The following is a 26,881-nucleotide window of genomic DNA, read 5'->3' as shown; positions in this document are numbered from 1 at the left end:
AAATTTTTGTTTCTTGGTAAGACTTTAAAACCTTTTCAGCAAATGGAAAGGTCTCTCTTTGTGTCATGTTCTTGACTGAACACTAGGAATGGAGATAAATGGGATGACAAAGTTGTCTTGAGGGAGGATCACCTTCCTTTCATCTTTTTATAACCTAGTAGTTTAGAGATTTAGATAAGTTGCTAATATGTTCAGTTTAACGTGGAATCTTTAGCATTCAGTATAACACAGTGGGAAAAAATGGGCCTCGGGGAATCAGGAAGTCTGTATTTGAGGCTGGTCTTGGCAAGGTAGTGCCCTGGAATCCTCTTCCCCAGCAACTTCTCTGAACTTTGCATAAGTCCTCTGTTGAGTGGGGATAGTTTCAGTGCCTCATCAGCTGCAGGGAGGATCAAAAGAGGAGGTATATAAGACCCACCAATGGGTAATCTAGCATAAAATGCTTTCTTCCACTCCCTTGGATGAGTTAGGTTAAGCTAACATCTGCCATAAAGCAGGTGTTCCTGCCAATGGGTGATTTCTCCTGTTGTGATGCAGCAACCCAAGTTCTTTGTCTTGTGGCTCTACTGTCTTCAGTGCCTGGCTGGTAAGGTCACACTGTCCTTTTGCATCAAGCTGCCAAAGGGGAAAAAGCATGGAGAGTTGTGTGAGGGAGGCAGTGCATATCATTTGTTCACAGTTCATTGGCTAGAGCTCAGTCATCTTGCTTCACCTAATGACAAAAGAGACAGAGAAATGTAGTCTGTGAGCTCAGGGAAAAAAGAGGAAATGGGTGTGGCCAACAATTGGCTTGTCTCTGTTACATTCCCATTTGGGCTGGATCCACGGTGATTCTCCCAGTGTGACCTATGCTTTCACATTTGTCTTTTTTTTTGTTCTTTGACATAAGGGGCTTGATAAATTTGGGATTGCATTAGTTATAAATCTTTGGGTGGTAGTAAAATCAACCTGAACTAGTTTAAAAACAAAAACTGGAGGGCAGCCCCAGTGGCTCAGAGGTTTAGCGCCGCCTTCAGCCCGGGGCGTGATCCTGGAGACCTGGGATGGAGTCCCACATCGGGCTTCCTGCATGGAGTCTGTTTCTCCCTCTGCCTGTGTCTCCGCCTCTCTCTCTCTCTCTGTGCCTCTCATGAATAAACAAATAAAATATTAAAAAAAAAAAAACTGGAGAAAGCAGTGGGAGTGTTGCTCTTTTTCATTGTTCTCTGTGGCATCTGGCTTCACCTGCTGAAAGATGCTTTGTTTTCCATGATTTCTTCGTTCACATCTCAAGTGGTTATCAGGAAAATTGCCCTCCTTAGGAAATGAGCAACTTTCTCAGAACTTTTCCTGCCTCATGACGAGCCAAATGATCATTCTGTCACGGAAAGTCCCATCTCTTTCAGGGCAGGTAGTTCTTTGGCAGTACAGTTCTCTAAAAAGTTTAGTCTATTTTTTGTCTATTTAATTCTGTATCATATAACCACACCACGGTATTTCTGAGACATCACTTTAATTCCCATGTCCAACCTCCTTTGACTTAATTGACTAAACAATATTGACTCATCAATATAACCTCTGGAATCACTTTCTGTATTAATCAAAATGGGCTAGGATATGCTTTAGTAACAGCCTCCATATCTCAGTAGCTTAAAATAACAATACTTCTAGCTCTTGTTATATATGCATGTTAGGTCAAGAGAACACCCTGTTCCACATTATGGAGGCCGTTGGAACCTCCACCATCTGGAATGATATTCATCACCATGGCAAAGGAAAAGGAATTTGGCTCCCTAACATTGTTTGTTTGTTTGTTTTAAATGCCTTATTGAGGTATAATTTAAATACCATCAAGTTTACTCCTTTTAAATATACAAGTCTTCATTTAGGGAATGCATAGTTTTGTGCAACCATAATCACAGTTGAGCTTCAGAACCACTGCACTCACCTTAGAAAGTTGCCTCTTGCCCTATTTGATGTCAATCTCCACTCTGGACTCCCTGGCCCCAGGCAAACAATGACATTTTGTCTCTATAATCTTGCCTTTAATACAAAATTTATATAAGTGGAATTATACAATACATAGTCTGTGGTTTTAGGCTTTCACTTAATGTTTTTGACATACATCCATGTTGGATATATTTGTAGTTCATTTTTATTGTTGAATTATATTCCATTGTATGAAACATACCATATGTTGGGTTACCATTCACCAGCCGATGGACTTGGATTTTTCTAGGTTTGAGCTTTCATGAATGACACCATTATGAACATTCACATTCATGTCTTTGTGTGGACATACGTTTTCATTTCTATTGGGTAGATAGATAACAAGGAGTGGAATTCCTGGGTCATAAATAAGTATATGTTTAACTTTTTAGAAAATTTCCTATCTTCCAAATGGGCAGTACCATTTTGCATTCCCACGAGCAATGTAGGCAGGCTCCCATTTCCATATCTTCCAATGCTTGGTATCATTAGTCTTTATTTTAACTGTCTTATATTGTGAAGTGGTATCTCATTGGGGTTTTTTGTATGTTGTTGTTTTAAAATTGAGATATAATTCACATAACATAAAATTCACTATGGTAAAGTGCAAAATTAAATGTATACAATTCAGTGTATTTTTTTAGTGTAGTCACTATGTCATACAGTCATCACCACTGACAAGTCCAGAACATTTTCATCACTCTAAAAGAAGTCCTGTTAAAAAGAAGAAGAAGAAGAAGAAGAAGAAGAAGAAGAAGAAGAAGAAGAATACTGTACCCATTAGCAGTCTATTCTGATTCCCTCTTCCTCCTATCCCCTAGCAACCACTAATCTAATTTCTGTCTGTGTGGATTTGACTATTCTAGATATTTCATATGAATATAATAATATAAATATATGGCCTTTGGTGACTGGCTTCTTTTATTTAGCATAATGTTTTCAAGTTCCATCCATGATGTAGCATGTATCAGTACTTTATTCCTTTTTATGGCTGAATAGCATTCTATTGTTCTAAACTTCTATTCCACATTTTCTTTGTTTACTAGCTGAGGGACATTTGGGATATTTCCACTATTAGGCTATTATGCTATTTTCACTACTAGGCTATTATGAATAATGCTGCTGGAACATTCCTGTGTGAGTTTTTGCACATACATATGGTTTCAATTTTCTTATATATGTACCTAGAAGTGGAATTGCTGGGTCATATGTAATTGTACATTTAACTTCTCTTTAATATTTTATTTATTTGAGAGAGAACACAAGAGGGGATGGAGGGACAGAGAGAAAAGCAGACTCTCTGCTGAATGGGGAGCCAGATTCATGGCTTGATCCCAGGATCTGGAGATTATGACCTGAGCTGAAGAGAGACACTTAACCAACTGAGCCACCCAGGCATCCCTATACATTTAACTTTTTGAGGAATTGCCAAACTATTTCCAAAGTATCCATACTACATTACATTTCCACAATCAACATATGAGGGTTCCAGTTTCTTTACATCTTCGCTAAGTTCTTTTTTAATTTTTGATTATAGCTATCCTGGTGGTAGCGCATCACAACTTTGATTAGCATTTCTCTAATGTCTACTGTTTTGGGGCATCCTTTCATATGTTTCCTAGCCATTTATACATCTTCTTTGGAGAGAAACATTCATTTAAATTCCTTACTCATTTTTAAAAAAAGATTTTATTTGTTTTTGAAAGAGAGAGTGCATGTGAATGGGGGGTGCAGAAGGAGAGGGAGAGAGAATCTGAAGCAGATTCCACAGGGTTCAGTCTCATGACCCGGAGATCATGATCTGAGCTGAAAGTAAGAGTTGGATGCTACACTGACTGAGCCACTCAGGCACCCCAATTCTTTACTCTTATTTATTTATTTATTCATTCATTCATTCATTCATTCATTCATTCATTTTTCTTTACTCATTTTTAAATGTCATTGTCTCTTTATTGTTTAGTTGTAAAAGTTCTTTATTTAAACTGGATAGTAGACCTTTATCAGACATAGGCATGCTTTGTTGTGCTTCGCTTTACTGCCCTTCACAGATACGATGTTTTTTACTAATTGAAGGTTTGTGGCATCAGGTAAGTCTATTGGCACCATTTTTCCAACACTATTTGCTCACTTTGTGTCTCTGTGTCACATTTTGGTGACTCAGTGGTTCAAACTTGTTCACAATTATTATTTGTCATGATGATCTATAATTAGTAATCTTTAATGTTACTGTTGTGACTGTTTTGGGGTGCCACAAACCCACCTATATAAGATAACAAACTTGATAAATGTTGTGTGTGCTCTGACTGCTCCACCTGCCAGCCATTCCCTGTCTCTCTCACTCTCTCCAGGCCTCCGTGAGGAGATACACAACAATGTTGAAATCAGGCCAATCAGTAACCCTACAATGGCCTCTAAGTGTTCAAATGAAAGGGAGAATCACATGTCTCTCACTTTAAATAAAAAACTAGAAACAAGCTTAGTGAGGAAGGCATGTCAAAAGCTGAGATATGCTGGAAGCTAGGTCTCTTAATGCCAAACAGCCAAGCTGTGAATGCAAAGGAGAAGTTCTTGAAAGAAATTAAAAGTGATACTCAAAGTGAACGCATGCATGATAAAATGAAATAGCCCTACTGCTGAGATAGAGAAGGTTTCAGTGGTCTGGAGAGAAGATTCAGCCAGCCATGACATTCCCTTATGCCAAACCCTAATCCAGAGCAAAGTCTTAACTGTCTTCAATTCTGTGAAGGCTGAGAGAGGTGAGGGAACTGCAGAAAAAAAACTTGAAGCTAGAAGAGGCTGGTTCATGAGGTTGAAGGAAAGAAGCCATCTCTATGACATATAAGTACCAAGGTGAAGCAGCAAGTACTATAGATGTAGAAGCTGCAGCACATTATCCAGAAGATCTGGCTAAGATCATTAAGAAAGGTGGCTCCACTACACGTTTTCGGTGTAGATTGAACAGCCCTCTGTTGGAAGAAGATGCCATCTAGGACGTTCATAGCTGGAGAAAAGTCACGGCCTGCCTTCAAAGTTTCAAGGGACAGGCTACTGCAGCTGGTGACTCTACATTGAAGCTATTTACTACACCAAAAAGCCTAGTGCCTTGAGGAATTATGCTAATTCTTCTCTGTCTTTACCCTCTAAGTGGAACAGCAAAGTCTGGCTGGCAGCACATCTGTTCACAACATGATTTACTATTGTCAGCCCACTTTTGAGACCTGCTGCTCAGAAAAAAAGATTCCTTTCAAAATATTACTGCTCATTAACAATCCACCGGGTCACTGAAGAGCTCTGATGGAAATGGACAATGAGGTTAATGTTTTTTCATGTCTGCTAATACAGCATCCACTCTGCAGCCTATAGATCAAGGATTCATTTGACTTTCAAATCTTACAATTTAAGAAATACATTTTGTAAAAAGGCAATAGGTGCCATAGATAATGATTGCTCTGGTGGCTCTGGGAAAGTAAATTGAAAACCTAGGAAAGAGTCACCATTCTAAATGCCATTAAGAGTATTCATGGTTCATGGAAAGAGATTAAAATATCAACATGAACAAGAGTTTGGAAGTGGACTCCAACTCTCATGGATGACTTTGACCAGCTCAAGATTTCAGAAGAGGAGGTAACTGCAGATATGGTAGAAATAGTAAGGGAACTCAAATAATTAGAAGTGGGGCCTGAAGATATCTGAATATCTGAAGATGTGACTGAACTGATGCAATTTCACGATAATTTTTTTAAAATAAATTTTTATTTATTTATGATAGTCACACAGAGAGAGAGAGGCAGAGAGAGAAGCAGGCTCCATGCACCAGGAGCCCGACGTGGGATTCAATCCCAGGTCTCCAGGATCGCGCCCTGGGCCAAAGGCAGGCGCCAAACCGCTGCGCCACCCAGGGATCCCGATAATTTTTTTTTTAAGGGAGAGAGGTGAGGGGGTGTGGAAGGGCAGAGGGAGAGGGAGAGAGCGAATCTTAAGCAGGCTCCACTCCTAGCATGTGAGCATGATGTAGGACTTGATCTCACAACCCTGAGATCATGACCTAAGCTGCAATTAAGAGTCAGAGGCTTAACCAACTGAGCCATCCAGGCGCCCCTCATTATAAAATTTTAATGGTTGAGGAGTTGCTTCCTATGGATGAGCAAATAAGGTGGTTTCTTGAGATGGAATCTACTCCTGTGAAGATGCTGTGAAGATTGTTAAAATTCCAAGAAAGAATTTAGAATATTACATAAACGTAGTTGATAAGGCAGCAGTAAGGTTTGAGAGGATTGTCTCCAATTTTGAACAAAGTTCTACTATGACTTAAATACTACAGAGAAATTGTTTATGAAAGGGAGGGTCAATCAATGAGGCAAACTTCATTGTCATCTTATTTGAAGAAATTTCCACAGCAACCATCACCCTGATCATTTAGCAGCCATCAACATCGAGGCAAGACCCTCCACCAGCAAAAAAGATTATGACTCTGAAACCCAGATGGTGGTTAGCATTTTTCAGCAAGCAAATATTTTTTAATTAAGGTATGTACATTGCTTTTTTAGACATAATGCTATTGCACACTTAATAGATTACAGTACAGTGTTAACATAACTTGTATATGCTCTGGGAACCAAAAAAATATTTGACTTGCCTTATTACAGTGGTCTGGAACTGAATCTGCAAGATCTACAGGTTTGCCTGAATATGATTTGCAAGTATTTTCTCCCATTCTAGGAGTTGTCTTTTCATTTTTTTGATAGTGTCCTTTGACACAGATGAAGTACAGTTTAACTTTTTTTTTGGCTGCTTATGATTTTTATGTCATATCTAAGAAACCATTGTCTAATTCTTTGTCACAAAGACTTCTATGTTTTCTTCTTAGAGTTTTATAATTGTAGCTCTAACATTTAGATCTTTGGTCCATATTGAGTTGATTTTTGTGTATTATGTGAAGTAGAAGTTCAACTTTATTCTTTTGCATGTGAGTGTCCAATTATCCCATCACCATTTGTTAAAAAGCACACTGGCTTTTAGGGCTTTCATTCAGATCTTTTACATGTATCATTTCCATTCATGTTTCATTGTTCTAAGCAAGTCATGTGGTTATGCCCAGTTTCAAGGGGACAGCTAAGTACATTTTTTAAAAATTTTTTATTGGTGTTCAATTTACTAACATACAGAATAACCCCCAGTGCCCGTCACCCATTCACTCCCACCCCCCGCCTTCCTCCCCTTCTACCACCCCTAGTTCGTTTCCCAGAGTTAGCAGTCTTTACGTTCTGTCTCCCTTTCTGATATTTCCCACACATTTCTTCTCCCTTCCCTTATATTCCCTTTCACTATTATTTATATTCCCCAAATGAATGAGAACATATAATGTTTGTCCTTCTCCGACTGACTTACTTCACTCAGCATAATACCCTCCAGTTCCATCCACGTTGAAGCTAAGTACATTTCTATCACATGTGTCTATAGTTTTAAACTTACATGTCCCATTTCCAGCCTTACAGAGATGACTGGCTTTCTCAGCATATGTTCCAAGGGAAGGAGGATTATCAGTATAGCTTGGGAGAGGTTCTGAACCTCCTGTCAAATAACTGTGACCAAGGAACAGGCTCATTTGGAACAAACTGGGCTGGAAAGTTTGTCCCTATTGACTCATAAGTGGGATGGATAGTTAAGGGGAAGGGATCATTATGAAGTTAGATTTACTTGACTTTGTCTATCTCAAATATTGTCTGTGAGTTCAAATATAATTCTGGTTTAGGTTATTTGAAAATTGATCTACAAGTATGTGTTCTCTGATTGTACTTTTCTTTGGTGGATAATTTCTTGGATAATTTCTTATATTTTAGTGGGATAAGGCAAACAGTAAATGTGATAACTAAATTATATAATACAGAGGTTGGCAATTTAAAGCTTACAGGCCAACTGTGTATTTTTGTAAATAAAGTGATAACTAGAACATGACCATGCCTGTTCATGTATGTATTACCTATGGCTGCTTTGCTACCACAGTGGCAAACTTGAGTAAAGATCTTCCTTGACTTACAATGGGATTATACCCAGTAAATGCATTATAAATTGGAAATATTCCAAGTTAAAAATACATTTAATATATCTAACTTACTAAAAAAAAAAATCTAACCTACTCAACATCATAACTTAGCCTAACCTACCTTAAGCATGCTAGGAGCACTTGGATTAGCCTACAGTTGGGCAGAATTAACACAAAGCCTATTTTATAATAAAGTATTGAACATCTCATGTAATACATACTGAAAGCAGAAAACAGAATGGCTATATGGGTACAGAATGGTTGTAAGTTATCAGTTGTTTACCCTCATGATCACATGACTGGCAACTGCGGATCACTGTCACTTTCCAGCATCTGCCTGGGAAGAGGTCAAAATTCAAAATTCCAAGTACAGTTTATACCGCATGCTCATTGTTTTTGCATCATTGTAAACTAAAAAAATTGTAAATCGAACTATTGTTAAATTGGGACCATCTGTAGTTGCGAGAGAGACCTTTAGGCCCATAGATTTAAAATATTTATTATCTGGCCCTCAAGAAAACATTTGCTGACCCTCCAGTATATAGAAAGTGATATGTGTGGTGAAGAAAAAGAAAAATTAGAGCCAATAAAGGGAACTGGGAATGTTGAGGAAGGAAGGAGGGTCAGTTGCAATTTTAAATGAGATAATTAGAGTCGGCCCCATTGGGAAGGTGAAATAAGAGCAGAGACTTGGCAAAGAGGAAGGAACTAACTAGATATCTGGGGGAAGGGTATTTCAGGCAGACAACAAAGGCCAGGAGAAAGGCCTTAAGAGAGGAATGTGCCAAATGTAATCAAAGAACAGCAAGTAGTGTGGCTGAGCCAAAGTGAGTGAGGGGATGATAGTAGGAGATGGGTCAGATAGGTGTTCAGGGTTGTGTAGGGGCTGAAATTTTGCTATTTGCAAGATAACAAGTTTAGCCTGCACTGTTTTGTGGATTCTGGCAGAAGGCATGAGACTTATCATTATTCATGGCACAACAAGCAGCATGACAGCAGCATATTTACATCAGTTCCCCTTGCCCTCCATGTCTCAGGGAGGCGATGTGAAGCGCCAAGTGGATGCAACATGCCCAATGGGTTTGTGCCACAGGCAGGGTACCATGAGTCTCTTATAATGGACTATAAGGAAACCTGCCTGCCCTTTGCATGGAGAGAGACATGATCTTTTTCACACTGGAGAGTAAGCAAACTGCTCTCAGCTCTGGAAGGAGATGCTCTATTTTCCAAAGCTGCTTGCTATCCAAATATTTTTGAAAAGGTTGTCTGGAACAAAGTATTTCTTCTTGCAAGATGTGCAGAAAAGCAAGAGACCCGTGGGGAATTGTCTCCCAATGGTAGGTTTATAAGGTATGTTCATGAGGTGAGGGGGCCATTTAAAGAACTTTGGCTATTACCCTGACTGAAAAGAGGGTCCACTGCAGAGTTTTCGGCAAAGGAGTGATGTGAGCTGACTTATGATTTGAAAAGATTACCCTGGGTTCCATTTTGAGGATAGAGTGAGGTGGATAAGGGCAGAAACAGAGAGACGGGGGGCCATTGTAGTGATCCAGACAAGAGATAATGGTGGCTCAGTTATGGCAACTTCTTGCTAGACACATCTCCAAAGGCAAGGGAAACAAAACCAAAAATGAACTTTTGGGACTTCATCAGAATAAAAAGCTTTTGCATACCAAAGGAAACAATCAACAAAACTAAAAGACAATCTATGGAATGGGAGAAGATACTTACAAATGACATATCAGGTAAAGGGCTAGTATCCAAAGTCTATAGAGAACTTATCAAACTCAATACCAAAAAAAACCAAAAAAATCCAGTCAAGAAATGGGCAAAAGACATAAACAGACTTTTTTCCAAAGAAGACATAGAGATGCCCAATAGACACATGAAAAATGCTCAACATCATTTTCAGGGAAATAGAAATCAAAACCACAATGTGATACCGTGTCACCCCTGTCAGAATGACTGAAATTAACAGTGCAGGAAACAACAGATGTTTGGCAGGGATGCGAAGAAAGGGGAACCCTCTTACACTGTTAGTGGGAAGGCAAACTGGAACAGTCACTCTGGGAAGCAGTATGGAGACTCCTCAAAAAGTTAAAAATAGAGAGGCCTGGGTGGCTTAGCCGTTTAGCACCTGCCTTTGGCCCATGGCGTGATCCTGGAGTCCCGGGATCGAGTCCTGCCTCAGGCTCCCTACATGGAGCCCGCTTCTTCCTCTGCCTGTGTCTCTGCCTCTCTCTCTCTCTCTCTCTCTCTCTCTCTCTCTGTGTGTGTGTGTCTCATGAATAAATAAATATAATCTTTTTTAAAAAGTTAAAAATAGAGCTGCCCTATGACCTGGCAATTTCACTACTAGGTATTTATTTATTTATTTTTAATTTATTTATTTATTTATTTATTTATTTATTTATTTATTTATTTATTTATTCATGAGAGACACTGAGAGAGAGAGGCAGAGACAAAGGTGGAGGGAGAAGTAGGCTCCATGCAGGGAGCTTGATGTGGGACTCGATCCCGGGACTCTGAGATCACACCCTGAGTTGAAGGCAGGTATTCAACCACTGAGCCACCGAGGCATCCCCACTACTAGGTATTTATCAAAGTATACAAGTATAGTAATTCAAAGGGGTATCTGCACTCCAATGTTTATAACAGTAATGTTCACAATAGCTAAACTATGGAAAGAGCACAGATGTCCATTGACAGATAAATGGATAAAGAAAATGTGGTACACACACACACACACACACACACACACACACTATGGAATATTACTCTGCCATCAGAAAGGGAGAAATCTTGCCATTTGCAATGATGTGAATGGAGCTAGAGGGTTATGCTAAGTGAAATAAGTCAGAGAAAGACAAATACCATATGGTTTCATTCATATGTGGAATTTAAGAAACAAAACAGATGAACATAGGGGAAGGGAAAATAAAGTGAAAACACAGAAGGAGACAAACCATAAGAGACTCTTAACTATAAGAAACACAGAGAAAAGGTTGCTGGAAGGGAGGTAGGTGGGAGATGAGGTAACTAGTTGATGGGCATTAAGGAGGACACTTGATATGAGCACAGGATGTTATATATAACTGATGAATCACTGAATTCTACCCCTGAAACTAATAATACTGTATATGTTGACTAAATTGAATTTAAATTAAAAAAAAAAAAAGAGGTAATGGTGATTCAGACCAGAGTGTGATGTTTTGGGTTTGGACCTGGTCGACCGGAAGGATGTAATTGCCTCTATAGAGATAGGGTAAGTGACAGATGAAACAGATTTGGGGGGATACTCAGAAATCAGACTTGGACAGAATGAACTTGAGATGTCTTGATATTGAGGGGGGCAGTTGGATAAGAGACTCTGGAATTTGGAGGAGAGGCTTGGGTTGAGGTAATAAATTGAGAGTTCTCTGCATACAGCTGGTGTCGAAAGCCATAGGACTGGAGACTTTTATAAGGAGGATTCAGGGAGTGACTGTGATATTTCATCAATAATTATGATTTGGGGTGAATTACATGCTCTACGCATTCTCAAAGCTTAATTGAGCCTATTGGGGCTCAAATAAAATTAATACAGATGAATAATATTAAGGATAAACTTAAAAATGAGCTCTTCCAGTAAAATGAGGCCTTTACCTGGCTTTTTTTTTTTTTTTTTTTTTTTTTTTTTTGCAGCCTTTTAAAGGGGCAGAATGGCATTTGAGCTAAAGGGGAGAAAAAACACCAAGCATAAAATCTGAAATTTTAATTAAGAAAATTTGACAATGTTAAACAAGAAGCAGCTGTGAGGGGGAAGATTTGTGTGCATTTTTAGCCCCTTTTGAAAGCCTCAGATTGTCTCTGGAGCAGAATGGAGCAAATTGTCACAAATCTTGTTTTCTGAGAAACCAGTTATATCAACATTATGGCATGCCACCACCACAGCCAGCATGCCAAAAATAACATGAAAAGAAATGACTGCAAATCTATTTAGGATTAAGCCAGTAATTATTGTGTTTGTGATCATTTCTAAGAATTGTTCCTACCCAAATATTAAATGGAAATTAAGAAGATCTCATTCTAGCCCTAAAAATTTCCATTTTATTTTTCTCCTTTTCTTCACTTAATGGTTCATGTTAGTAAACTATTAATAGCTTTAAACAAAACACTTCTATGTTGAGACTAAAAGTAGAGTTATTTTAATATTTTGCAGACTTTATATTTTTCTTCATTAAAAGAGGAAATGTTTTTTCTTTTCATTTTTTTGGGCTGAAGTTATTTATAGCACTAAAGCTTCTTAAAATCCATATTTAAAGTGTATGATCTTTTAAAGCCTGAGGCACCAAGTATTTTCCTTATTTCCCTCCATTATCTTCATTTGGCAAATGTTTATTTGGTGAACTGTGGGTGAACATGGAGATGAAAGTGGCAAAAATGGAATGGATGTAGGGATGGAACTAAACCCTCTGTCTCTTGTTCATAAGATAGCTTCTCTGATAAGAGAGGGAATCTTTTCAAACAAGCAGTTTTTAAAGAAATGATTGCAGCATAATTATTTTAATAATAATATGTTATACACTTAGTATATGTAAATATAATATATATCTATTATAATATATAATATGCTCAATATACTTATTAAACTTATGATAATATACTTAGCATTTTTTGCAAATACTAAGAAATCTACCTTTACTCGGTATCTGTCCATTTCTTCCACTGTTCCTGTACTCCTCCTACAAGTTAGATCCATCTGTGGATCATGTAAATATTTATAGTGCTCATTAATCTAGTAGGAAATATGTATGTTTTGACATTCCAGTGCTTTGGGAGAATCTTTTTTCCTAATATCCATTGGGGATTTTTATCCAGTAAGAGCAGGACGCATTCCTCCTCCACTGCTTCTCAATCAGGTGATCTTCCTAAGGCCAAATTGGGCAAAGTTTGACACTACAAGGGAACTTAGTGATTGTCCATCAGAAAAATGAATGCTTCATTTTATTTTATTTTATTTTATTTTATTTTATTTATTTTGTTTTGTTTTGTTTTTAAATGCTGCTTTTTAATATAGCTGCATGCTATTCCCTGTCAATGAAACTGGCTGTTGGAAAGGAATCTTCTGTTGGAACCATCTGAGGAGGTTCAGCTCACCTGGAGAACAAGGACAGTTTGGCCACCAGGTTTCATTCATTTTTCAGGACCAGAAGCTGTCCCTCAGCTAATCTGTGTACGGAGTACTGGCCATGGCATGGTTGAGTGTAGTGGTTCTGAGATTTTTGGTTGTGGAGTGGGGAGGAGGCACCCAATAAGTAGAAAGTGTGATGGTGGGGTTTGTGGGGAGGGACAGTATTTCAGATTGATGTATCTCTCTATGCCTCCAGGATGCCTTCCTCATCTTTTTAGATGAATTCTGTGTCCATAGCCTTACTTTACTCACATGCATTAAAGAACAGTAAGTGTCTAAGATTTTGATTAACAAAATCCATGTCATTGGTGGATGATATTATACAGAATTTTCAGACCAAGGGAGCACAAATTACTAGTTATTGATGTTAAAACCCCATGCCTGCTGTTGGTTATTGAGCAACAAGTCAATATCAGGTCAACAAAATCTCCTAGGCTTAGAGGCCATCTTCGTGGCTCATACTTAATAAACATCAAACCATAGGAAAGTACAAGTTCAATGACTATCTCATCTTTCCTTCTAGATAAACTCTCTTTTTTCCATATTCCTTATAGTGATTTTTCCATTAATAGTAAATGTTCAATTTTCATTTCCCCTGGAAGTCTTCCAGAATCTTAGGATGCATGAGATATTTGATTTCACCTTTTCCCTTTTCACCTGTTTCGCCATAAAGTTGATTTCTTGATTTATTTGAGCAATCTTCTGCCCTCTGAAGGAAACGTGGTTTGTAAAGCTTAGTTCAAAGGGAAAAGTCTTCCATTCCAAGACCAGCAATTTCTTTCTCCAGATGGCCTCTAGCATCTGTCCTCTCATTGCTGCCTTTTGTTGGCTCTCCCGTGAATTTTGTGAGCAATCCCTGACTCTCCAGCTGCTCTTAGCTTTTCTGGCAGTGGTCCTTCCTGGGGGAGGACCTGGAAATGAAGCTAAGGCTGCTTCCTTTCCTGTCTTTGTTGGACATGTAGCTACAGGATGACATAGATAGTTCATGAGTAGAGCTGGTGATGGCACTCCAACTGGGTTTCCAAGTTGTCTCCTGGGCTTCCTTGTTTTGCACTGTAGCATAGACTTTTATTTAGTAAGAGCCCTGAAAACAGAATTTCATAGGACTGAAGGAGATTGTTAGACCTTGCTCTGGCACTCATGTTTATGAAGGTAAGTCATGCTTCCAGTCTTTATAGGCTGCTGAATAGACAAAAAGCTGGGAACTTTCTAGGGCCTTTTGTCCTTTCCTCAAGTCCCTGGGTTTAGTTAGACTCTAACTCATGTCTAATGTAGACGGTTGATGGTTGCGGTGGCTGTTATTGTGTCATTAAACAAATGTACACTTTCTTCTCTACAATATATTTTGTTTTGTTATACTAAATCATTCAGATAATGCTGACACCTACTGAGGCAAGAAACGTTTAAAACTATAGGCAATTATGCAGCATCAAAAGAGTGAAAATGACTATTTACAAAACAAAACACAGATACCAAAATTGAAATGTTGAGAATAGAGTAGATCGTCTACATCTAGGACATCCCATCCTTTTGGGGAAAGGCCATCATGTAACATTTCCTGGCAGTTGCCCTTGGACATAGTTGTTTGCTTCTTAGTTCCAAGCCTTCCTTTCTGAGTAAGCCTGACTCCGAGAACCCAGATCATCAGATATACGTTAAATGAAACTATTTTTACCATCATCAACCTCTACTCCTTGACTCCATGAGGACTCCTGTCAGAGGAACTTTGGGCAGGTCACATAGCAGCCTGGACCACAGTGAGTCTGTTATCTCAGGATGCCCTAGGGGAAGGCTGATGGTATCCTTCTGAGTGAGAGAGACTAGCGGTCATCATGGCACTTATTTAGAGTGGCTGAGTTTTCAGAAGGGCAGACCACAGGGATACACCCAACCAGTCCTCTCAAAAACCCAGTTTTGGGGTGCTGGGTGGCTCAGCAGTTGAATGTCTGCCTTTAGTTCAGGCTGTGATCCCGGGGTCCTGGGATGGAGTATCTCATCAGGCTCCGTGCAGGAAGCCTGACTCTACCTCTTCCTGTGTCTCTGCCTCTCTCTCTTTGTCTCTCATGAATAAATAAATAAAAATCTTTTGAAAAAAAGTTTCATTCCTAATTTAACAGAATTAAACTCACTCTACTTTAATGAACTTGAGGTATCTCATCTATATCTATATCATATCATATCATATATCATATCATATCATATATGTATCTATAATTTATTTTGTATGTTAAAACCTATAGATAGACTTAAACCAATTCAGATGGCAGCCTGTTAGCCAAAGGAAAAAGTCTCCATTGCCAGGTAGCATTTGCTTGGAATTCTAAGGCTCCAGGAGATATTTTTCCCCTCTTTTATTTTTTAAAAAGTGTTATTTATTTACTTGAGAGAGAGGGAGAGGGAGAGACGGAGGGGGAGAAGCTGACTCCCTGCTGAACTGAGCCGACGTAGGGCTGGATCCCAGGATCCTGAGATCATGACCTGAGCCAAAGGCAGACTCCTGACTGAAAGAGCCTCCTAGGTGCCCCCTTATTTTCCCCTCATAAGGACCCTACCAATATAAAGTGTGTATACATGCATATATGTGTATACACACACATGGACACACACATGTAGAGTGTGTGCTTTCTGCAGAAACATTTCACTTCAAGATTAGATGGGCTGCCCTATGGCTTTCCCACATTTCCACCTGCCTTAGGCTGCATGATGTTCATCTCTTGGGAGGAGGCTGCACTGCTGAAAGTCTTCTTTTGGTTTTAGAGCTGCAGAGAGAGGCAGCAGGTTCAGGCAGACACCCAAGTCCACTTCTGCTGTACTCCATTTGGAGCAAAACACTCAAGTGCTCATTTCCTCTTTCAGAGTTAACATAGATTTGATCTGTAGGGACAATTGGATGGCTACTTCCTGGTCCCTGCCATGATTACTGTTATACCAAGAATTTGCTTTGGGGTACTTTGAGAACTTTTGTAATCTCTTACAAACAGCCTTGGCAAAGCATGGGCATTTAATATGTAGAATACATAGAAGAGCCAGAGAAGAGAAGAGAAGCTTGGAGGCTCCTTCAGGTTTGATAGATGACTAAGTCTGAGCGTAGACAAGGAGAGGTAGGCAATTTCCTCTCTAGGACAGTAATCCTTGCAAAATAGACCTACTAGCCTAGTGAATAGGTGGTGTGGGATTGCCGAGGAGATAACTCCCTTGCTGATTCTCTTATGGTTGCTTGTTGCTCTTTGAATATCAGATGGGGTCCAACAGAAAGCGTTCTAGGTACTTTTATTTAACATAGAAGTGTTTTTATTTAAAATTTTAAATTATTTTTAAAGTTTCTATTTCACCTCACATTAGTTAATATATAGTGTTACATTAATTTCAGGTATTCAAATAGTGATCCAACAATTCCATACATCATTCATGCTCATCATGACAAGTGCACTCCTTAATCCCCATCACCTGTTTTACCCCACTGCACCTGTCACCCCTCTGGTAACCATCAGCTTGTTCTCTATAATTATGAGTCTATTTCTTGGTTTCTCTCTCTCAGCACTCTAGGTACTTTTTTTTTTTTAACCCTTATTTATTCATGAGAGACCCAGAGAGAGAGAGAGAGAGAGAGGCAGAGACATAGGCAGAGGGAAAGACAGGCTCCCTGCAAGGAGCTCAATGCAGGCCTTGATTCCAGGACCCTGGGATCACGAGCCTTGAGCCGAAGGCAGATGCTCAACCGCTGAGCCACTCAGGCGTCCCAGCATTCTAGGTACTTTAAGAAGAATAAGACATTGTCCAGGAAACCAGGTGCTTATGAAATGACTGGAATGGTTGGACAAGTAGGTTCCAGGCTGGGCATCCAGAAATGACTCCAGAAGACAAAAAGAAGCGACTCAGCAGGAGTCAGGAAGGTGACTTCAGGAAGTGGAGAATTAAGGTGGAGAAGGTGGAGAATTAAGAGGCTACCACATTTAACCTTGAGTTAAAAATCATGCTGTGTAGCTGTAATCCTGGTATCAGGAAGTCACCTGCCCTTTAGATATGGTACACACAACCCTGCTGCAGAAAAATCCTTGTCTCTACGACTCACTTGCCAGGGGAAACAGCCCCCAATTACAGGAAGATGGGTCTGCCTCACTTCTGCCTTCAAGTTCCTGTTAGGGTGTCCAACTGAATTCGTGCCTGGATCTGTAGCTGCAAGGATATCTGGGAAATGTAGTTTTTAGCTTTCAGGCTTCTTCAGTTCAGGAAGGCCTACTAGAAGGCGGTTAGGATGCATCTGAATAACAATTCTCTAGAATTTGAAACAGATTAAACTGTGGAGAGGCCTGCTTAGCCTGGCAGCAGCTTCAGCTTCTTTGCCAGGTGAGAGGACGGGAGCGCGGTGGTACTTCCTGTGCTTGTGTGCCTGCTGTGGTTTACAGTTGGGGAAACAGCAAGGAATGAGGTCAAGGCTATAACTGCTGTGAAGATGGCAGCTTCCAGCTGGATAAGAGGCCACGACAAACCCCTGAGGGCTTGTGGGTGATTTCAGTGACTTCTGGGTCATTTCTATGTATGGAAACCCTCATCTTGCAATGCTCTTTCTGGTAGCAGCTTTTTTTTTTTTTTAAGATTTATTTATTTATTCATGATAGACAGAGAGAGAGCGAGAGAGAGAGAGAGAGGAGGAGGGAGAAGCAGGCTCCATGCCGGGAGCCCGACGTGGGACTCGATCCCGGGACTCCAGGATCACGCCCTGGGCCAAAGGCAGGCGCTAAACTGCTGAGCCACCCAGGGATCCCCTCTGGTAGCAGCTTTGAGGGAGAAGCATAAATAAGTAGTTGGGGAACGGTATTTGCTGACAGCTTTTTTCCAGAAGTGTTGGTGGCTACTATCCTCATGTGGGCTTTTTCAGAGATGTTTGAGTGGGCAGAGGGGTGATGGGTACTCCTGGGATCTGAACTTCCCTTTGGTGGTACTGGTGGCTTCAGTACCAGCCTCCAGCATAAGTGTACGAGCAGTTTGGTGGCCTGTGGGTGGTGAGAGGGGTTAGTGGTCCTGAGAAGCCCACTCAGAAAAGGTGAGTGTTTATGGACCAGCTTCTCCCCACACCCAGGTATTTCCTGTGGCTCTTCAGTCTTGGCGCTGGCCACATAGAGAGAGTCGCTTCCGAACTGGACTAGGGCACCAGCTGCCTTTATTCTAGATCATGTCAATGCATGGTTTATTTTTTTTTAGTTTTTTAAAAAGATTTTATTTATTTATTCATGAGAGAGAGACAGCGACACAGGCAGAGGGACAAGCAGGCTCCATGCAGGGAGCCTGAAATGGGACTCGATCCCAGGTCTCCAGGATCAGGCCCTGGGCTGAAGGCGGCGCTAAACCGCTGAGCCACCTGGGCTGCCCTCAATGCATGGTTTAAAATCTCTCATGACTTCCTATTTGTGTGAGGCACAAGTCCACATTCCTTACATGACCACGGAGGCCTTATTTACTCTGGGATCTGCCTAAGTCTGACTTCTTTTCTTCTTTTTTTTCTTGCTCACTTTGTCCTGGCTGTCCTCACCTTCTCTCCGTTCTTCCCATGTGCTAACTTGTGTTTCCCCAGAGCCTTTGCCCTCACCATTTGCTGTGCCTAGAGTGATCTTCCTTCAGGTCCACCATGCTTGGCTAACTTCCTCTCATCAACTAAGTCCTACTGACACTTACTCAGAGATTAGAGTTATCCGGGTTATTTCCTTCATAGGAAATGGGTGAGCCCTATGTGAGGGAAGCCACAACATTTTAATTGGAGATACGGTAGAGAAAATAAAAGAAAAGAGATACCATGTTTGGTGGGTAGAAAAATGAGATATTGTGAAGGATATCGATCAGTTTTCCCAAATTGACTCCCCATTCCCAATTAAGTAGCAAGGCAAATGATGGTAAAGTGGGCAGGGAAGAGTAAGAAGGCAATGATAGTGGAGAAATTAAGAAAGGAAAAATTAAAAGTGACCTGCTCTATGAGCTAATAACACATAAGGCTATTAAAATGGAAAATGCGTAGTATTTACAAAAGGAATGACAGGACAGTGGAAAAGATTAATGCTGAAACCGATCCTTATATAGATAGGAATTTAAATGTAAGAACAAAAATAAAAAATTTGTGGGAAAGACATCATGAAACAAAAATATTGTGCTTTTATTCCTAGGTATATGTCTAAGGGAATTAAAAGCATATGGCCACGCATAAATCTGTACATAGCAGCATTAGATAGTGAAAAAGTAGGAAGAACTCAAATGTCCTTCCAGTGCTGAATGGATTAAATGTGGATACATTGAAATATTACTTAAAAAAGGAATGAAGTACTGAGACATAGATAAATCTTAAAAAAATCATACTAAGTGAAAGAAGCCCAACGCAAAAGCCACATACGACATGATTCTACTCTGAAGAAATGTCCAGAATACACAGAAGGTAGGTTGGTCTCCAGAGGCTGGAGGAAAGGTGGATTGGGGAGTGTCTCTGAAGGAAGATAGGATGTCTTTTTGGGGCTGAAGATATTTTGCAAGTAGATGGTGTTGATAGTTGTACAACTTTGTGAATCTACTAAAAACCACTGAATTATACACTTTAAAATGGTGAATTTAAAAATGGTAAATAGTTCTAAGAAAAATTCTGAGACACTCACAGAAGAATAAATGCACAGACAATACGGAGGAAGAAATAAAAGTCATCAATGACATGTGAAAAGTGCAAGGCAAAACTTAAGCTACGAGGTACTTTTTTCTTTTACCACATTAACAGTGCCTCTCTTTCTCAGCTAAAGTGATGTTTCTCTTATCCCCAGCATCGGAAGCAAAATGTGAGTCAAATTTACAACGAAGTTGTGAAACAGGAGATAAACCTGCATAGATGCTGTGTGGGTGTGCAACATACTCCTTGTTAAAAAAAAAAAAATCCACTCTGCGTATTTCCTATCTTTTAGATTGAGTTATTAAAATTTGACTTGATAGAAACTTGAGATTTATTTTTAAAAATCCTCACACCTTATCCTTTTTTCATAAAATTTAATACACTTATTCTCCTCTTGCATGGTTTCACTTTCTGAGGTTTCCGTTACCCACAGCCAACCCTGGGCTGGAAGCAGACGATCCTCCTCCCGACATATCACATATGGTCAGAAGGTCAGTGGTAGCCTGATGCTGTGTCCTGGTGCCCATGTCCTTGCCCTCACCTCATCTCATCCCTTGGGCATCTTGTCATCTCACTGCGTCATCTCACAAGAAGGCAGAGTACAGTGCAGTAAGATATCTTAAGAGAGAGAGATCACATTCATATAAATTTCATTACAGTATATTATTATCGTTCTCCTTTAATATTAGTCATTATTGTTGATCTATCTCTTGCTGTGTCTAATTTTATGGATAAAATTTTATCATCGGTATGTACATGTAGGAAAACACATCACGTGTGTGGGGTTTGGTACTCCATGGTTTCAGGCATCCACTGGAAGGACTCTTGTGTTAACAAGACTTTATTGTAACTTAATTGATTATAATACTTACGTATTATTTTCTCATAAAATCAGAGAATCACTTATCAGAAATGCAAAAACTTGACAGTTGCCTCAATATTTTAGGGCTTCTATTTTTTTCTTTTTTGCGTATGTCAGCAGTCGACTATCCATACAGACATATTTTTAACAGAGACAACAAAGAGGCAAAGTCCCCGTTTTCAGTCATCTTCAGGCTCAGTCGGAGTGGGGGGCCAGGGTTGGAATTAGTAATGCAGAATTTCAAGCTAAGAGAGATGTACTGCCCTGCTTTCTCCCTGCTTGCCTCCCTCTGATAGATTCACCTCCAGTTGTGTCCACCCCTCCTCAGACAAGTTCGTTTCAGACCCAGAAAAATTGGGGGATAATTCTACACTGTCTTAAAAGCAGCCCAGGAAAATACAATTTCTTTCACGACACAGGAGACATTCAATAATGCATACATGTTCTATTATTTGATTTGAACACTGTCTCGTGAATGGCCTGTGCGTTTCTCTGTAAAAGCAGGGATTCCCTGCCACAAATGAAATTCCAGAGTTCAGCCTGACCTGCCTGATTTAGAGAAAGTGGTTCTGGGAAGATGTTGTGAACATCAACACAAAGTTGGGGAAAAGCAAGAGCGGCCTTTTGTCTGTTCCCTATCCTTGCTGCCTGGCTGAGGCTGCATCAGGATAATAGGGCCGTTCTATCAGAAAACTGCACTAATTAGTTGCAATTTCTCAACATCTTTGGACTGCTTCTGAAAACTAATTACTGGGAACCAGGGAGTGTAAGAGAATACACACCCTGCGGATATGTAGTTAACACACACACACCTCTCACAGGCGCTGATGGGACAGGCTGCTTAATTTCCCCAAAGAGGATGCACTGGGTTTCCCCTCCCCATCTTTTAAGTTTTTCTTTTTTAACAGCTTTGTTAATTTAGGTTAAGTGGTTTGGTTGTCATGGAAACCAGTATTCCTCTCAGGCTGATTGTGTCAAAGGCATCATTAATCTGTTTTCTCAAATGCCTCTTCCTCATCCATCTAATTGCAGGCGCTGCCCCCCCCCCCTTGGATGACATCATTTTGGACATTTTTAGGGCACCATATGTGAGATTCAGCACAATTTATTTTGTATTCAAATTCCATATCACTTTGTTAATTGTCGTATGCTCACCCCAGGGGAGGAAGATGGCTTCCTTACCTGGCGGACATAGCGTCTCCAGAGGTGAGGCCAAAAGTCACTTGATTTAGTTTACCTCAGACTCAATGTAGCATCTCAAATAAAGACTTTTGACACTGCCTCTCCCTCCTTCTCTTCTGGATTATTTTCGAATGATTCTAAGTCACTGTCTTTGATGTCCTGGGAACTGTGATGTTTGCAAGAGTAAAGAAACTGTACTGCTAGCAAGTTCTGGGAAGAGTCTACAATGACTTAGGTATCAGTACGGCCAACATCCTCCTACGATGGCCTTGACCTGACGAGAAAACATGGGGCATAGTATATTGTCTGTTCCTCTCAGAAAATGGTCTTGGTGTGAAAATGCTGTGTTGTTTGTCTCCTTTTGCCATGGTATCCATTTTGACAACCCTGACCAACAAGGAAAATACAGTGTGACAGTGCTTATTTGCTTCCTACAGCTCTGATCCACGGAAAAATTCTTCAGTGATTCACTGATTTGTTCTGTTCTATCTTGGTCAGTGGGCAAGATTGTTCCTGCACACCTCTGTCTCTACACAAGGCTTCCAGATACTCTGTCCATTATCATGAGCATATGAACATCGAGGACATTTTGACTGAGGGTGGGGCACAGGTCAGTGGAGGACAGCACCTGAGGACAGGTCAGCACATGGACTACCCACTCTGCTTCCAGGTCCTCTCATTGAGAGAACTTAGAGAATTGTTGGCCTTACCACCTTCCCATTGGGAAAGCCAAATCTCATTTCCCCCCTATTTTGTGACTGTTTTTATGGGAGGGTACTGACTAGCTGGGAAATAATGTTTATTTACATTTTATATGCAGTCAGTCACACATCAGATAAATCATGTATTAGGATTTATTTCACATACATCATGTATTAGGATCATTTTTTTTTCCTTCTTACTTCGGGAAGGAAAGGCCCAAATTACAACAGGCCCAAATTATATTCCTAACACTTTTTTGTGTTACCCTCTCAATTCTAAACATTAATATTCTTTTCTCATCTCTGTTCTTTAGGTAGAAGTCATTGTTTCTTCCTGTGTTACCTGGTATTTTTCATCCAGACATTTATTATAGCATGCCAACCATCGAATTGTAGTTTATTTGAAAGTATGTCTCTTTAAAATAAGGTGTTTGATTCATATTTGTTATCTGTATACCCAGCGGAGTGCCTGATGTGTATTATTTAGTCACATTATATGTTGGATAAATAAACGTTGACTTAAGGCCAGAACAATTTTGATTTAGAGCTATATCAGTTTACAATAGGAAAAATGCCCGTTGGTCTTGACTGTCAACAATGGTGGTAGAACTGATTAGGTTTTTGTGTTAACTATCTAAGAAGCATTCCTGTTGTAGGTCAAGCGAATGAAGCATTAGGTAAGAAGACTACACAAAGCAAGTTGGTGGCTGTCATAGTCTATTGGGACTGCTATACCAGAATATTCTAGACAGAGTGGCTTCTAAACAACAGAAATTCATTTCCCATAGTTCTGGAGGCTGGGAAGTCAAAGATCCAGATGTTTGCGATTGTAGTGAGGGTCTTCCTGGTTCATAGACAGCCCTCATAGGGAGGGACAAGCAAACTCTTTGGCGTCTTTTTATAAGGGCACTAATCATGTTCTTGAGGATTCCACTCTCATGACCTAAGAACCTGCCAGTGACGCTATCTCCAAATACAAACACATTGGAGATTAGGCTTCAACATATTAATTTTGGGGGGGACACAAACAGTCTAGAGGAGTGGCTAAGATTTATGGTTTTGCAATTCTGAGTTAAACACATTTGGTAACCCCAGAACAGATGTAGGGCAGGAGAGAGGATCTAGAATGAGTCCTAGCTTTCTGGCTTGGGTGCTGGGGAGGAAGTTGGCAATATGGGGGAGAATGGGTCTTGAGGGCAAGACAGGGAAGATGGGTGAGTGGATTTGAATGTGTTCAGTTTGACTCTAAACAAGCACCGGAGCAGAACTGATTTGGGCCTTTCTGAGTTACAGAGAAATCCTTAGGTTGTATTTTTCTCAGATGGCTGAGTCTTTAATGCAACTACATGGAAGCAAAGTGTCCAATCTTGTTTCAATTGAAAAGCCCTTTCTATCAGCCCTGGTGAGCACTGAAGATAAATAAGGAAAATAGGCAACAAGAGTACTGAGGAATTAGTGCAGGATGAAAAGCAATTCAGATTTGTAAGAAAGACTTGATATTTTAATTAAGAGATCCAGGCCTCCTTTTGTGCCTTGGAAATCACTCAAGTTACCTCTGTGACTTTTTTTTTTCTTTCTCTAATTAAAGAAAAATTAGACTCGGGGCACCTGGGTGGCTTAGTCGGTTACTCATCTGACTCTTGGTTTTAGCTCAGGTCATGATCTTGGGGTCATGGGATAGAGCCTCACGTGGGGCTCCTACTCAGCTCAGTCTGCTTCTCCCTCTCCCTCTGCTCCTCCCCTCCCTCATGGGCACACACTCTCTCTCTCAAATAAATAAATAAATGAAATTTTTAAAAAATGAGGCTCAGGGAAGGGCAGAAACCAAGGGGAGCTGCTTCTGTCTGTCTCTCCCTCCATTGATTTACTGCTTCATTATTCTCTTTGCACGCTGTTTACATTCTTTGTCTGTATCTACTTAGGCCCTGATTCCTCAAAACCTTGTCACATACTGCGCCCTTTTTGCCTACCTACCTCGTGGGATGCTCTATCTTCATCTCTCCAGATAAATGATGTTTTATTTATTTATTTATTTATTATTTATTTATTTATTTATTTATTTTTTATTTTTTATTTTTATTATCCCAGTTCCTCAGTTCTCAGGAGAGAATGCATGTTGTCCATTTCATTTCTAAAGTCTCGGTGCATGGGCAGGGTCACCTGGCTGCCACTCATTTAGCAGGTGTGTGGGTGAGGGGTATTTTGGAGCAGATCATGGAAAACAAATCTCACTTAAAATATCACTTGCAGACAGACTGTACCCCTTGCAAAATAATTGGATATTTCCCTGGCTACGTCCCCTGTAGGGACAAGGACTTATATCACAATAGTTCTTTTGTTATAATTTTTAATATAGTGAGTAGCATAAGCATAAGCTTTGAGTGGAAGTTGTTAAATCTTAACATTTCTGAATTTCTTTTCCAGAATCTATGTAATAAATTTATATTGTCACCAAATATCAGTTGCTTATAGTCTAGGCCCTATTTCCTGCCTTAAGGGGATGCAGTAGGACATAGCAGCCACCAGGTGTCACTGTTGCAGGCAACATTTCAAATTCCTTGGTAGCATCTGATACAGGGCGATATGAATATTTTAGTAACAGTGGACAGGCGCCAAGAAATCACCTAGACTGTCCCTCCTGCCAGGAAGCCTCAGTGAAAAGGTGAGTTGGTGGTTTACCTTTAATGCTCTTCAGATAAAGAACAGTGTTCACACACACCCATTTCTGAGGGTCACTTGCCTAGACAGTGGCCTCTGAGGTCCTCCTGAACACTGCACAGCTATGAATCTGAGAGCCTAGAGCCAAATGGATAGTGAGGGACATTAAGAAGACATCACAGGGATGGTAAAGGTTTGTTGAGTATGTAGATGACTTCCCTTGCTCAGGAGGCTCAGGCTGAGAGGCTGAGGACTTAGGGAAAAGGCTACCTTCAGGCCATTGGTCAGCTGCTCCTGCGGGGACACCCTCTTTTTAATGGCTTCAGTTGAACTCAACTCTGGGACCACCATGTTACTGTGGAAAGTGGGTGTTTTGTTTTGTTTTTCTTAAAGATTTTATTTATTTATTCATGAGAGACCCAGAGAGAGAGAGAGAGAGAGAGACAGAAACACAGGCAGAGGGAGAAGCAGGCTCCATGCAGGGAGCCCAATGCAGAACTCCATCCCAGGACTCGATCCCAGGTACTCGATACCAGGACTCCAGGATCACTCCCTGGGCCGAAGGCAGTGCTAAACCATTGAGCCACCCAGGGAGCCCTTAAAGTGGGTGTTAATTGTTTGTGATTTCACCTCCCTTCTCACCAGATATTCCTTCTTATTATGTTGTCTTTTCCTTTTTTCTCTTCTTCTCCTGGGTTGTCCTCAGTTTCTCTTGTCTCAATTATCCTTTCATCTTTGCCATAGTTCCCAATGCCTCCGAAGGCATTTCTTAAGCCACCTCAACAGAAACTGGTACTCAAGAAGTGACAATTCTGGAACACTCAGTTTCTTGTCTCTTCTCTTTATATTCTAGACCACAAGCAGAAGAGTCCCAGCTACTACAAATGGATGGCCAATTAGGAAAACAGAACCTAAAGACTGCCACTGGAGGTGTAGGTGGAGAGGCACGGCTCACCTTGGCCAGTGCTTCCCAAAGTGGGTTCAGGAAAACATCGGTTCTCGAGATGTATCATGAAAAAGCAACTCCCTGCCCAAGGAATCTGAGAAATGCCACAGCCCGGATCCTCTCTGGGGGAGGCTTACAGTGTACCTAGGGCAGTGTAAAGATTCCAATATGTATCCCAGCAAAGAAACTGGTTGAAACGTTCTCAGCCACTCTCATCTGCCACAGAACCCATTCAAGGGCATTGCTGATTGTGCACACCACCTAGGAGGGTCCCTTAGAACAGGTAATCTGCAGGATGTGCTTTGGGGACTATTCTTGCTGCGGGAAAGCTTGACAAGTCCCCCCTTAGCAAGGAAGTCAAATTGAATGCTGATCCTAGAATAGGCTCAGGCTTTGATTTTCGTATTCTGAGATGGCATATTTAAAGCAAATAGAATAATATACTCTAGGGGATAGAACTTTTCTATGATGTCATTTACACTGCTAAAAATAAATACTGAATTACTGCCAGAATTGTAGGACTTTCTTCTCTTTGGAGGAATTTTCGCTGCTTGAATTCATTCTAGCTTGAGATCATTTAGTTTAAGATTTATTGAGTGCTCACTGTAAGCCCGGTACCATCTCACAGACGCAGAGACAAATAAGACCTAGTTCTTGCTCCAAAGGAAATCTAGGGAGAATTATATAGTCTTATGCTACTTGACTCAT

The 26,881-nt window shown here is 40.4% G+C and overlaps 1 long non-coding RNA gene across 2 annotated transcripts; it reads left to right on the top strand.

The window, feature by feature from the left end:
• The first annotated feature begins 3,877 nt into the window (after positions 1-3,877).
• LOC112650275 (uncharacterized) lies at positions 3,878-26,769 on the top strand. 2 transcript variants are annotated; one of them, XR_003130071.3, is made up of 4 exons: positions 3,878-6,494; positions 19,340-19,605; positions 20,258-20,315; positions 26,081-26,769. It is a non-coding gene; the product is annotated as an uncharacterized LOC112650275 (long non-coding RNA). The 2 variants fall into 2 exon arrangements; XR_003130070.3 differs by lacking the exon at positions 3,878-6,494 and adding an exon at positions 17,097-17,531 and having other exon boundaries at positions 26,081-26,768.
• The last annotated feature ends 112 nt before the right edge of the window (positions 26,770-26,881 follow it).

The sequence above is a fragment of the Canis lupus genome, chromosome 11 (genome assembly GCF_003254725.2).
Source record: "Canis lupus dingo isolate Sandy chromosome 11, ASM325472v2, whole genome shotgun sequence".
Lineage (NCBI taxonomy): Eukaryota > Metazoa > Chordata > Mammalia > Carnivora > Canidae > Canis > Canis lupus.
Note: the sequence above shows the minus strand (reverse complement) of the source record. Positions and strands in the feature narration are given on the sequence as shown.